The following is a 12110-nucleotide window of genomic DNA, read 5'->3' on the forward strand; positions in this document are numbered from 1 at the left end:
GCTGCACATTAAAGTCACTCAGTCTTGTGTACCTGACCCTGACCATTACTGACTGCAGGAGTTTCCCAGCTGCTCTGTGTAGTAAAAATTGATCTGATAACCGAAGGCCTGAGAATAAATCGGCTTCAGCATGTCTGAAGGAAAAGGACGATTAAAGGTTTGTTAGTGAAACATTGCAAAAGATCAGACAGCGGAGGATATATCACCATGGCAACAAGAACGATTCCAGGAGGGCTCGAAGTGGTTTGAACTCCTGCCGACTTAACTCGGCTACGTTGTGGACACTGAGAGAAAACAAGTGAAGTGTCAATCAATCGTGGGCTGTATTTGTAGGAACCTATTGTTGATAAGCCACCGTCCCAGAGGTGTGATTCTGTTTCAAAATTTCTTTAAAAGCTGGGCAGAAGTTGAGTGGGGAGAGACACAGATCGACCACGACTGGTCCAATCTCACCTTTCACTTCCTGGAATCTTCATGACTGCTCGCGACCTCCCAGCTTGATGCCTCGATGCTGGTTTACAGATTGCCTGTGAAGTAGATGACCTGGATACAAGAGAAAGTCGCGCTACACGACAACGGTCTCCATCAAAATACCCGGAATCTTCCCGGCAAGATTGAGCCAACATTCAATATAAAACGTTCGTTATGGGCTTAGTCTAAGATAGACACTGGATTTCCAAACGGTTATGCATGTTGGGAATTCTAATTCGGGCATAAACCCAATGTGTTGTTTAAATTATAATCTCAAATGTTCTAGTGTATTAATAATGATAAATGATTGTTTTCTTCATAACACCATGGTTTGTGCCTGAAGTTTCTTCAGGAAAAAGAGCGCATTGAATTAATTATAAAATTAAACCTTGTGGAGATAAAAAGTCATTGTCCCAAATTAAAGTGTAAAATCACTTTGCACCTTTTTGCTCCTAAATCTGTATCATGTGTAACTTTCCCAGTGAGCTGCTGGATTCTGTAATAAATCACACTGTACTCTTACCCCCTTTTTCTGTGTTACTGTGTGACAGGGTCCCACAGCACTCTTCTGCTCTGTTACAGTTACAAATACTGTTATTGTTTCAGATTAAATAATAATGGAGAAATAAACACAATCCCAGATCAGAACCACATTCACATTGAGTCCAATTTTAATCTGATTTATTTAATAGAAGCTAGAATTGCATTCTCTACACAAAATGGCTAATTTGACCTTTGGTCTCTCCTTCGCCGTGAACATTACGTCAAATAAAAGAAATGTTATTCCTTTTTTTTCAGCAGAAGTTCACGTTTTGGTGTTTAATTCCCTCACTGCCCTACTGTCTTTGTGTTAAGCACCAGCTAGTGCCAGTCTCACTCAGTTTGTATCGTTAACTATAGTGCAAAAGTGATTTAACAGGAACAGCAAATAAACCTTCTCCGTGTCTCACCATAACAAGCTCCACTTTGCTCCTCAGTGAGATGGCTGCCTTCCTGGTGGTCATTTTGTTTCAGGACCAGGGCGGCCATTTTGTTTAAGTTTCATGGAGGCGAATTTGTTTGACATTGCCCCCTTGCCCGCCGGTAAGTTATTTGCCTTGCCCCTCCGTAAGTTGGCTGCCTTGCCCCTCCGTAAGATAGCCGCTTTGCACCTCAGTAAGATGTTCAGTTTGACCCTCAGTAAGTTTGCTGCCATACTGGCTGGCATTGTTTTTCAGGTTTATGACGTTGAAGTTGTTGAAGTTGTTTTGTTCATAGTTTCATATTTTCATAGTAGGTACGGCACAAGAGCAGGCCATTCTGCCCACTGTGCCTGTGCCAGCTCTTTGAAAGGGCTATCCAATTAGTCCCTTTATTAACCCACACTTGTCCAAGTGGCTATTAATTTTGTCCCTGATTATTTTTTCTAATATCTTCCCCACCACCGAGGTTAAACTGACTGGCCTGTAGTTGATGGGTTTATCCTTGCACCCTTTTTTGAACAAGGGTGGAACATTTGAAATTCTCGAATCCTATGGCACCGCCTCCATATCAAAGGATGATTGGAAGATTATGGCCAGTACCTCAGCAATTTCCATCCTTACTTCCTTCGGCAACCTCGAATGCATCGCATCTGGGCTGGGTGACTTATCTACTTTAAGCATAGCCAGCCTATCTCGTACCTCTTCTTTGTCAATTTTTAGCCCATCCAATAGATGAACTACCTCCCCTTTTACTGCGACTTTGGCAGCATCTTGTTCCTTAGTAATGCCAGACTCATTTAATACCTCAGCCATGCCCTCTGCCACCATGTGTAGATCTCATTTTTGGTCCCAAACCGGCCCCACCCCACTTCTTACTACCCATTTCATTTATATGCCTGTCGAAGACTTTGGGATTCCCTTTTTGTGAGCTGCCCGTCTATTCTCATATTCTCTCTTTGCCCCTCTTATTTCCTTTTTCACTTCTCCTCTGAGATTTCGATATTCAGCCTGGTTCTCACTTGCATTATCACCCTGACATCTGTCATACTCCCCCTTTCTCTGCTTCATCTTACTGTCAATCTCTTTCGCCATCCAGGGAGATCTGGCTTTGGTTGACCTACCTTTCCCACTCCTGGGAATGTACCTAGACTGTACCCAAACCATCTCCTCTTTAAAGGCCACCCATTGTTCGATTACAGTTTTGCCTGCCAATCTTTGATTCCAATTTACCCTGGCCAGATCCGATCTCAACCCACTGAAATTGTCACTCCTGAAATTAAATATTTAGATTGCTCCTTGTCCTTGTCCAAAACTAATCAAAACCTCGTGATACTATGATTGCCGTTCCCTAAATGTTCCCCCATTGAAACTTGCTCAGCTTGACCCACCTCATTCCCCAGAACAGCAGAACGGGAAGCCTCAGTAATCAGGAATGATGCTGAGAAGAGACGGAGCCTGCGGAAAACTCACTACGTTCTCAGTTTCTACACTGGCCGAGCGGATGCAGGACGTCCCGTGCAGCTGGACCATCGCCCACCACCCGTCCCAGGTGGAGAAGTTCATGAGGAGGAAACCCTTTGAACACAAAGCCCCCAGACAGTGATCAGCACGGAAGGTTCTGGGTGTCCTGCAAGGAAAGGACAGGCTGGATCCGATCGGGCAGTTCCTCGACCAGACGGCCGATGACATTTGGCAGAACGTCTCATCGCCGAAACTGCCCAACGTTTACCTGAGGAAGGAGGAAGCCTCCGAAAGCTTGTGAATTTAAAATAAAATTGCTGGACTATAACTTGGTGTTGTAAAATTGTTTACAATTGCCCAACAGGCACCGGGATGTGGCCTGGATGGTGGTGAGAAATGCCCTTCCATGTGGTCCTTCCAACATGCACGGAATCTCAGCGCCACCAAGAGCTGGCCTCGACGCTGCAGCATGGCGAGACGGTCATCCACCTCCAGATGGACTGTCCCTTCAATCGTGAGTTGGTTGTGGAGCGAGATGCATTGGTAGCTGTCCTGGCTCATCCCCAACACCTCGGTAACACAGAACGCTGTGCTCTACGGGCTATTCCCTCGGACGCACACCGAGACAGATGACAGATATCAACTGCTGCTGGAAGACCATCAACTCGATGAAGGAGGCCCTTTGTTCCGCCAGAAACCTGCTGGCCTTCCAGCTGAGGAGCTGTCCACGACCGAGTGTTGCCGATTGGCACACTGCAAGGTCCAGGAGTACGTGCTATGGGACGCACTGAACCGAGGTGCAGTCTGTGCAAAAGCTGCATGCGGAAAAGGCACCTTGTAAGGCCATCCCACGTGTTATTGGTCACCATGTATTATAAGATATGTACATTGTTTGAATTGAAATATTGGGATCGTATTGTGTGGGTCGCTGTTGTATTGTTATGAACTGTATTGTTTCGAAATTGTGATAATTATTTTGAACTCTATTGTTAAATATTATGATCGAAAGTATATTTTGTAATTTTAAAAAAATGTGCAGAAACCTTCGAGCCAGTTAGACATCAAATCTGCAATCTTCTGATCTGTAGTTAGATACGTTCCCCATTGCTCCACTGGCCCAGGGTGCGCGGAATAAGGAGCAGCTCACACTCTCACAGCGCTGCGGTATGAGCAGCTAACGAGTCAGTCTCGGTCATGCCGACGCTATTCCACGAGTCCGGGAGTGTCAAAAGGCGCACGGTGAACAATCACCAAAGAGAGCAATCTTTGCCGCTTCCCTTCGATCGCTCAGCTGGTAGTGTAGAGGACTGTGGTCGAAAACAAAGCAAAGTCATCCTTAGGTTGTGGGTTTAATTCTGGCTTGAAGAAGCCAGTGTGCTTTTGGGGCAAGCAGCAATTATCTCAAAGCCGCTTTCTAAACTTTACAGGCAGCCAAGAGCTTAACATGTTGGTGCTGAGGCACAGGAGACCTCTTTTCCTTTCTCAAACCTTAAATCTTTCTGTGTCTGCCCGAACACGGCGATTTTGCTCGAGCATTTGCCTCTGCTCACCAGCAGGGAGTGCCTTTGAGCAACAGCACATCAAACCGCACTCACTTTCAGGCAAAAAAGCCTTCTATCAGTTCGTCAGTCAGTCAGACAGACTGGGCTCTCGCTGCTCCCTCAAGCTCGTGGCAGGGGTGGGGGCTCTGTTCCTTTCTGTTGACCACATCTGCCTTCCGCAGGCTCGGGCTCTTCTCAGCATCATTCACGATTACTGTGGCTTCCCGTTCTGCTGTTGCTCACTTGCTGATGCTCGATACCAAAGATTGGAGCAAAGTATTGAATATATTCAGGGAGGGGAAAATTCGTGGCGCTGCTTGGAGGAGAGTGTAATGCGACCACTGTGAAGGGCAGCGTTTCCCCTATAACTGGGGAGTTAGCTCAAATGGTAGATCGCTCGCTTAGCATGCAAGAGGTAGTGGGATCGATGCCTGCATTCTCCACTCACCTTTTTTACCTTGGGTAATTGTCCCGAAACAAAAATGTTGTCAGTTGTCCGCGAGCACATAACCCACGTAAATCTTAAGCTTCAATACAGAGAGGTCAAGGGGCAATAAATCTTTTGGTGTGCTACAATAAGCAAAAGTTTTTGATTTTGGTGTTTAGCAAAGATGGAAAGATGAGGTGAGACATGGAAAAAAGCTTCACAGGTCCTGATATCTTTTCTGTGGATTGAACTCAGGATTTACAAAGTTAATAAAACGAATGCACTCCCTGCTGTGTTAAGAACGCACTTACGGTGGAGACTGCCAGGCAGCACTGCCAATTAGGACAGTTTGCAAACTATCTAAAGTCATAAATTAATGGGCAATTTCCAAAAACAATCCAGCCAGGTAGGAGTTGACCAGACAATCTTCTGATTTGTCATTAGACACGTTATCCACTGCTCCAGGGTGTGCAGAGTAAGTAGCAGCTCACACTCCCACAGCAATGCGGTATGAGCAGGTACCGAGTCAGTCTCGGTCATGCACCCGTGACTCCACGGGTCAGGGAGTGCCAAAAGGCGCACGATGAACAATCACGAAAAAGACAGTTATTTGTTGCTTCCCTTCGATAGCTCAGTTGGTAGAAGCTGAGAATAATAGTTAATTAAACTCAAAGCCAAGTCATCCTTCGATCACAGTTTGAATTCCGGTTTGAAGGAATGTGTCTGCTTTTGGATTAATCAGCAATTAGCTCAAAATCGCTCTTTTAACTTTCCAGGCAGCCGACAGCTCAACATGTCGACACCTCTTTTCCTTCCTCAAACCTGATAAATTTCTGTTCCGGCCCGAACACGGCTGTTTTGCTCGAGCACTTGCCTCTGCTCACCAACAGGGAGTGCCTTTGAGTAACATCACGTCAAACCACACTCACTTTCAGGCAAAACAAATCTTCGATCAGTCAGTGAGACAGACAGGGCTCTAACTGTCCCCTCAAGCTCGGGGCGGCTGTTCCTTTCCAGTGACCTCGTCTGTCTTTTGCAGGCTCAGGCTCTTCTCAGCATCATTCACGATTACTGTTGCTTCCCGTCATGCTGTTACTCACTTGCTGATGATCGATATCTCCGAATAGAGTAAAGTATTGATTGTATTCAGGGAGGGGGCCAACCCAAGGCAGGATTTCTCTGCTGTTCGTGGAGCTTCTTGGAGGCGAGTGCAAAGCAGTTACTGTGAAGGGCAATTTACAAGAAACAACCTCAAATATGGAATAAAGACGGAGTAGCAACATGGTTACTGCATTGGCTAAGGGACAGGAAACATAGATTCGTGGTGAATGGTTGTTTTTCGGACTGAAGGGAGGTGTAGAATGGTTTTCCCCAGGGGTCGGTGCTGGGACCATTGCTTTTCTTGATATATATTAATGATTTGGACTTGGGTGTATGGGGCACAATTTCAAAATTTTCAGATGACACAAAACTTGGAAGGGTAATGAACAGTGAGGAGGATAGTGATGGACTTCAAGAGGATATAGACAGGCTGGTGGCATGGGCGGACACATGGCAAATGTAATTTAACGCAGACAAAAGCGATGTGATGCATTTCGTTAGGATTAACGAGGAGAGACAATGTAAACTAGAGGGCACAATTCTAAAAGGGGTACAGTAACAGAGGGATTTGGGGGTACGTATGCACAAATCATTGAAGGTGGCAGGGCAAGTTGAGAAACCAGTTAAAAAAGCATACGGGATCCTGGGCTTTATAAGTAGAGGCACAGAGTATAAAAGTATAGAAATCATGAGCAACCTTTATAAAATACTGGTTCGGACACAACTGGTGCATTGTTTCCACATCTGGGCACCGCACTTTAGGAAAGATGTCAAGGTCGTACAGAGGGTGCAGAAGAGATTTACTAGAATGATTCCATGGAGGAGGGGTTTTAGTTACGTGGATAGACTGGAGAAGCTGGGGTTGTTCTCTTTGGAACAGAGATGGTTGTGAAGAGATTTGATAGAGGTATTCAAAATTATGAAGGGCCTAGATAGAGCAGATACAGAGAAACGCTTCCCGTTGGCGGAAGGGTCAAGGACCAGAGAACATCGATTAAAGTTGATTGGCAAAAGAACCAAAGGTGACATGAGGAAAAAACTTTTTTACACAGCGAGTGGTTCGGATCTGCAATTCACTGCCCGAGGGGGTGGTTCAATCATGGAAAGGAAAACATTTGCAGGGCTACAAGGATGGGGTGGGGGAGTGGGACTATCTGGATTGCTCTTGCTTGGTGCCGGCGCCGACTCGATGGGCCGAATGGGCTCCTTCCGCCCGGTAACCTTTCCATGATTCTGGTGGAGTGCTCGCTGAGCATGCGCGAGAATGCAGGATCGATTCTTCCACCTGAGGGAGCTGTCCAGGACCGAGTGCTGCCGACCGGCACACTCCAAGGTGCAGGAGTCCATGCTGCGGGACTCACTGAAGCGAGGTGCGGCGTCGCAAAGGCTCTATGGGGAGAGGCTACTTTGTAAGGCCGTCTCACGTGGTATTGTATAGAATGTATTAAAAATTTGTACCGTGGGTGAATTGTAATATTGGGATCATATTGTATACGATCTGAATTATATTGCTTTGAAATTGTGATATTTAATTTGATCTCTGTATATTGTTCAATTTTATGAAGTAAAGTATATTTTGTCATAAAGTAAAAGTTTGCAGCAACCTTTGAGCCAGGTATGATTCGACCTACTAATCTTCTGATATATAATATCACAATAGGGTTTCCATTGATCCACTGGTACACGTCGTGAAAAGTAAGTAGCAGCGTACACTCCGACAGCGCTGCTGTATGAGCAGGTACTGAGTTGGTCTCGGTCAGGCCCGGGCGACTGCACGAGTCGGGGAGTTTAAAACGCTGAACAATCACCAAACAGAAGGATCTTTGCTGCTTCCCTTCGATCGCTCAGCTGGTAGAATAGAGGACTATAGTGGAAAACAAAGCAGAGTCACCCGTAGGTTGCTGGTTTAATTCTGGCTCCAAGTAGCGAATGTGATTTTGGAATAATCAGCAGTTAGATCAAGGCCGCTCACTGTGGCTTCCCGTTCTGCTGTTGCTCACTTGCTGACGCTCGATACCGCCGATTGGAGCAAAGTATTGAATACATTCAGGGAGGGGGCAATTCTTGGCGTTGCTTGGAGACGAGTGTGAAGCGACCATTGTGAAGGGCAATTTTGCTCCTGCAATTGGAGAATTAGTTCAAATGGTAAACCGCCCACTTAGCATGCGAGAAGTAGTGGAATCAATAACCGCATTCTGCACTCACTTTTTTACCTTCGGGAATTGTCCCAAAACAAAAATGGTGTCAGTTTTCAGCGAGCCCAGAACCCACGTAAATTCTAAGCTTCGATAAAGAGAGGTCAAGGGGCAGCAAATCATTTAGTGTGCTGCTTTAAGCAAAAGTTCTTGATTTTGGTGTTTAGTAAAGATGGAAAGATGAGGTGAGAGATGGAAAAAAGCTTCACACGTCCTGATATCATTTTTGTGGATTGAACTCAGGATTTACAAAGTTAATAAAACTAATGCATTCCCTGCTGTGTTAAGAAAGCACTTACGGTGGAGCCTGCCAGGCAGCACTACCAATTAGGTCAGTTTGCAAGCTATCTAAAGTCATAAAGTAATGGACAGTTGAAAAAACGATCCAGCCAGGTAGGAGTTGACCAGACAATCTTCTGATTTGTCATTAGACACGTGATCCACTGCTCCACTGGCCCAGGGTGCACTGAGTAAGTAACAGCTCACACTCCCACAGCGCTGCGGTATGAGTAGGTACCGAATCAGTCTCGGTCGTGCACCCGTGAATCCACGGGCCAGGGAGTGCCAAAAGGCGCACGATGAACAATCACCAAAAAGAGAGTCATTTGCTGCTTCCCTTCGATAGCTCAGCTGGTAGGAGCTGAGAATAATAGTGAATTAAACTCAAAGCCAAGTCATCCTTAGATCATTGTTTCAATTCCGGTTTGAAGGAACGTGTCTGCTTTTGGATTAAGCAGCAATTAGCTCAAGGCCGCTCTTTTTACTTTCCAGGCAGCCGACAGCCCAACATGTCGACACCTCTTTTCCTTTCTCAAACCTTCAAGCTTTCTGTGTCTGCCCGAACACAGCTGTTTTGCTCCAGCATTTGCTCTACTCACCAGCAGGGAGTGCCTTTGTGTAACAACACATCAAATCGCACTCACTTTCAGTCAAAAAGGTTTTCCATCAGTCAGTCAGACAGACAGACAGGGCTCTCGCTGTTCCCTCAAGCTCGGGGCCGCTGTTCCATTCCGGTGACCTCGTCTGTCTTCCGCAGGCTCGGGTTCTTCTCAGCATCATTCACGATTACTGTGGCTTCCCGTTCTGCTGTTGCTCACTTGTTGATGCTCGATGCCGCCGATTGGAGCAAAGTATTGATTGTATTCAGGGAGGGGGCCAACCCAAGGCAAGATTTCTCTGCTGGTCGTGGAGCCGCTTGGAGGCGAGTGCAAAACAGCTACGGTGAAGGGCAATTTACAAGAAACAACCTCAAATATGGAATAAAGTGGGCAGTAGCAACATGGACACAGAATTGGCTAAGGGACAGGAAACATAGATTTGTGGTGAACGGTTGTTTTTCGGACTGGAGGGAGGTGTGGAGTGATGTTCCCCAGGGGTCGGTGATGGGACCAGTTTTATTCTTGATAGATATTAATGATTTGGATTCGGGTGTATGGGGCACAATTTCAAAATTTGCAGATGACACAAAACTTCGAAGGGTAATGAACAGTGAGGAGGATAGTGATAGACTTCAAGAGGATCTAGACAGGCTGGTGGCATGGGCGGACACATGGCAAATGTAATTTAACGCAGACAAATGCGAAGTGATGCATTTCGGTAGGATTAACGAGGAGAAGCAAAGTAAACTAGAGGGCACAATTGTAAAAAGGGTACAGGATCAAAGGGATTTGGGGGTACGTATGCACAAATCATTGAAGGTGGCAGGGCAAGTTGAGAAAGCATTTTAAAAAAACATACGGGATCCTGGGCTTTATAAAAAGAGTACAAAAGTATGGAAGTCATGATGAACCTTTACAAAATAATGGTGCGTCCACAACTGGAGTATTGTGTCCACTTCTGGGCACCGCACGTTAGGAAAGATGTGAAGGCCTTTGAGAGGGTGCAGATGAGATTTACTGCAATGATCCCAGGGATGAGGGACTTTAGTTACGTGGATAGACTGGAGAAGCTGGGGTTGTTCTCTTTGGAACAAAGACAGTTGTGAGGTGATTTGATAGAGGTATTCAAAATCATGAAAGGTCGAGATAGAGCAGATAGAGAGAAACGCTTCCTGTTGGCAGAAGGGTCAAGGACCAGAGGACATAGATTTAAGGTGATTGGCAAATGAACCAAAGGTGACATGAGGAAAAACTTTTTTGCACAGCGAGTGGTTAGGATCTGGAAAACACTGCCCGAGGGGGTGGTTCAATCTTGGAAAGGAAAACATTTGCAGGGTTACGGGGATGGGGCTGGGGAGTGGGACTAGCTGGATTGCACTTGCATAGAGCCTGTGTGGACTCGATGGGCCGAGTGACCTCCTTACTTGCGGTAACCTAACTGTGATTCTGGTCGAGTGCTCCCTGAGAATGCGCGAGAATGGAGGATCCATTCTTCCACCTGAGGGAGCTGTCCACGACCGAGTATTGCCGACCGGCACACTCCAAGGTCCAGGAGTACATGCTGCGGGACGCACTGAAGCGAGGTGCGGCGTCGCAAAGGCTCTATGGGGAAAGACTACTGTGTAAGGCCATCCCACGTGGTATTGTATACAATGCATTAAAAATATGTACCGTGGTATAATTGTAATATTCGGATCATATTGTATACGATCTGAATTTTATTGCTTTGAAATTGTGATATTTAATTTAATCTCTGTGTATTCTTAAATTTTATGAAGTAAAGTATATTTTGTAATAAACTAAAAGTTTGCAGCAACCTTTGAACAGGTAGGATTCGAACCTACCAATCTTCTGATGTACAATATCACAATAGGGTATCTATTGGTCCACGTCGTGATAAGTAAGCAGCAGCGCACACTCCGACAGCGCTGCTGTATGAGCAGGTACGGAGTCCGTCTCGGTCAGGCGCAGGCGACTGCACGAGTCGGGGAGTTTAAAACGGTGAACAATCACCAAACAGAAGGATCTTAGCTGCTTCCCTTCGATCGCTCAGCTGGTAGAATAGAGGACTATAGTGGAAAACAAAGCAGAGTCACCCTGAGGTTGCTGGTTTAATTCCGGCTCCAAGTAGCGATTGTGATTTTGGAATAAGCAGCATTTAGATCAAGGCCGATTACTGTGGCTTCCCGTTCTGCTGTTGCTCACTTGCTGATGCTCAATACCGCCGATTGGAGCAAAGTATTGAATATATTCAGGGAGGGGGCAATTCGTGGCACTGCTTGGAGAGTGTGAAGCGACCATTGTGAAGGGCAATGCTATGCTCGCAACTGGGGAATTAGCTCAAATGGTAGAGCGCTCGCTTAGCATGTGAGAGGTAGTGGGATCGATGCCCGCATTCTCCACTCACTCTTTTCCTTTGGGGAATTGTCACGAAACAAAAATGGTGTCAGTTGGAATTGAGCCCAGAACCCATGTCAATCCTCAGCTTCGATGGAGAGAGGTCAAGGGGAAGCAAATCTTTTGGTGTGCTGCAGTAAGCAAAAGTTCTTGATTTTGGTGTTTAGCAAAGATGAAAAGATGAGGTGAGAGATGGAAAAAAGCTTCACAGGTCCTGATATCTTTTATGTGGATTGACCTCAGGATGTACGAAGTTAATAAAACTAATGCACTCCCTGCTGTGTTAAGAACGCATTTTTTTTATTCGTTCATGGGATGTGGGCGTCGGTGACGAGGCCGGCATTTATTGCCCATCCCTAACTGCCCCTGAGAAGGTGGTGGTGAGCCGCAATCTTGAACCGCTGCAGTCCGTGTGGTGACGGTTCTCCCACAATGCTGTTAGGAAGGGAGTTCCAGGATTTTGACCCAGCGACGATGAAGGAACGGCGACATACTTCCAAGTCGGGATGGTGTGTGACTTGGACGTGCAGGTGGTGTTGTTCCCATGTGCCTGCTGCTCTTGTCCTTCTAGGTGGTAGAGGTCGCGGGTTTGGGAGGTGCTGTCGAAGAAGCCTTGGCGAGTTGCTGCAGTGCATCCTGTGGATGTTACACACTGCGGCCACTGTGCGCCCGTGGTG

This window comes from Heptranchias perlo, unplaced genomic scaffold (assembly GCF_035084215.1).
Source record: "Heptranchias perlo isolate sHepPer1 unplaced genomic scaffold, sHepPer1.hap1 HAP1_SCAFFOLD_47, whole genome shotgun sequence".
In the NCBI taxonomy this organism is placed as follows: domain Eukaryota; kingdom Metazoa; phylum Chordata; class Chondrichthyes; order Hexanchiformes; family Hexanchidae; genus Heptranchias; species Heptranchias perlo.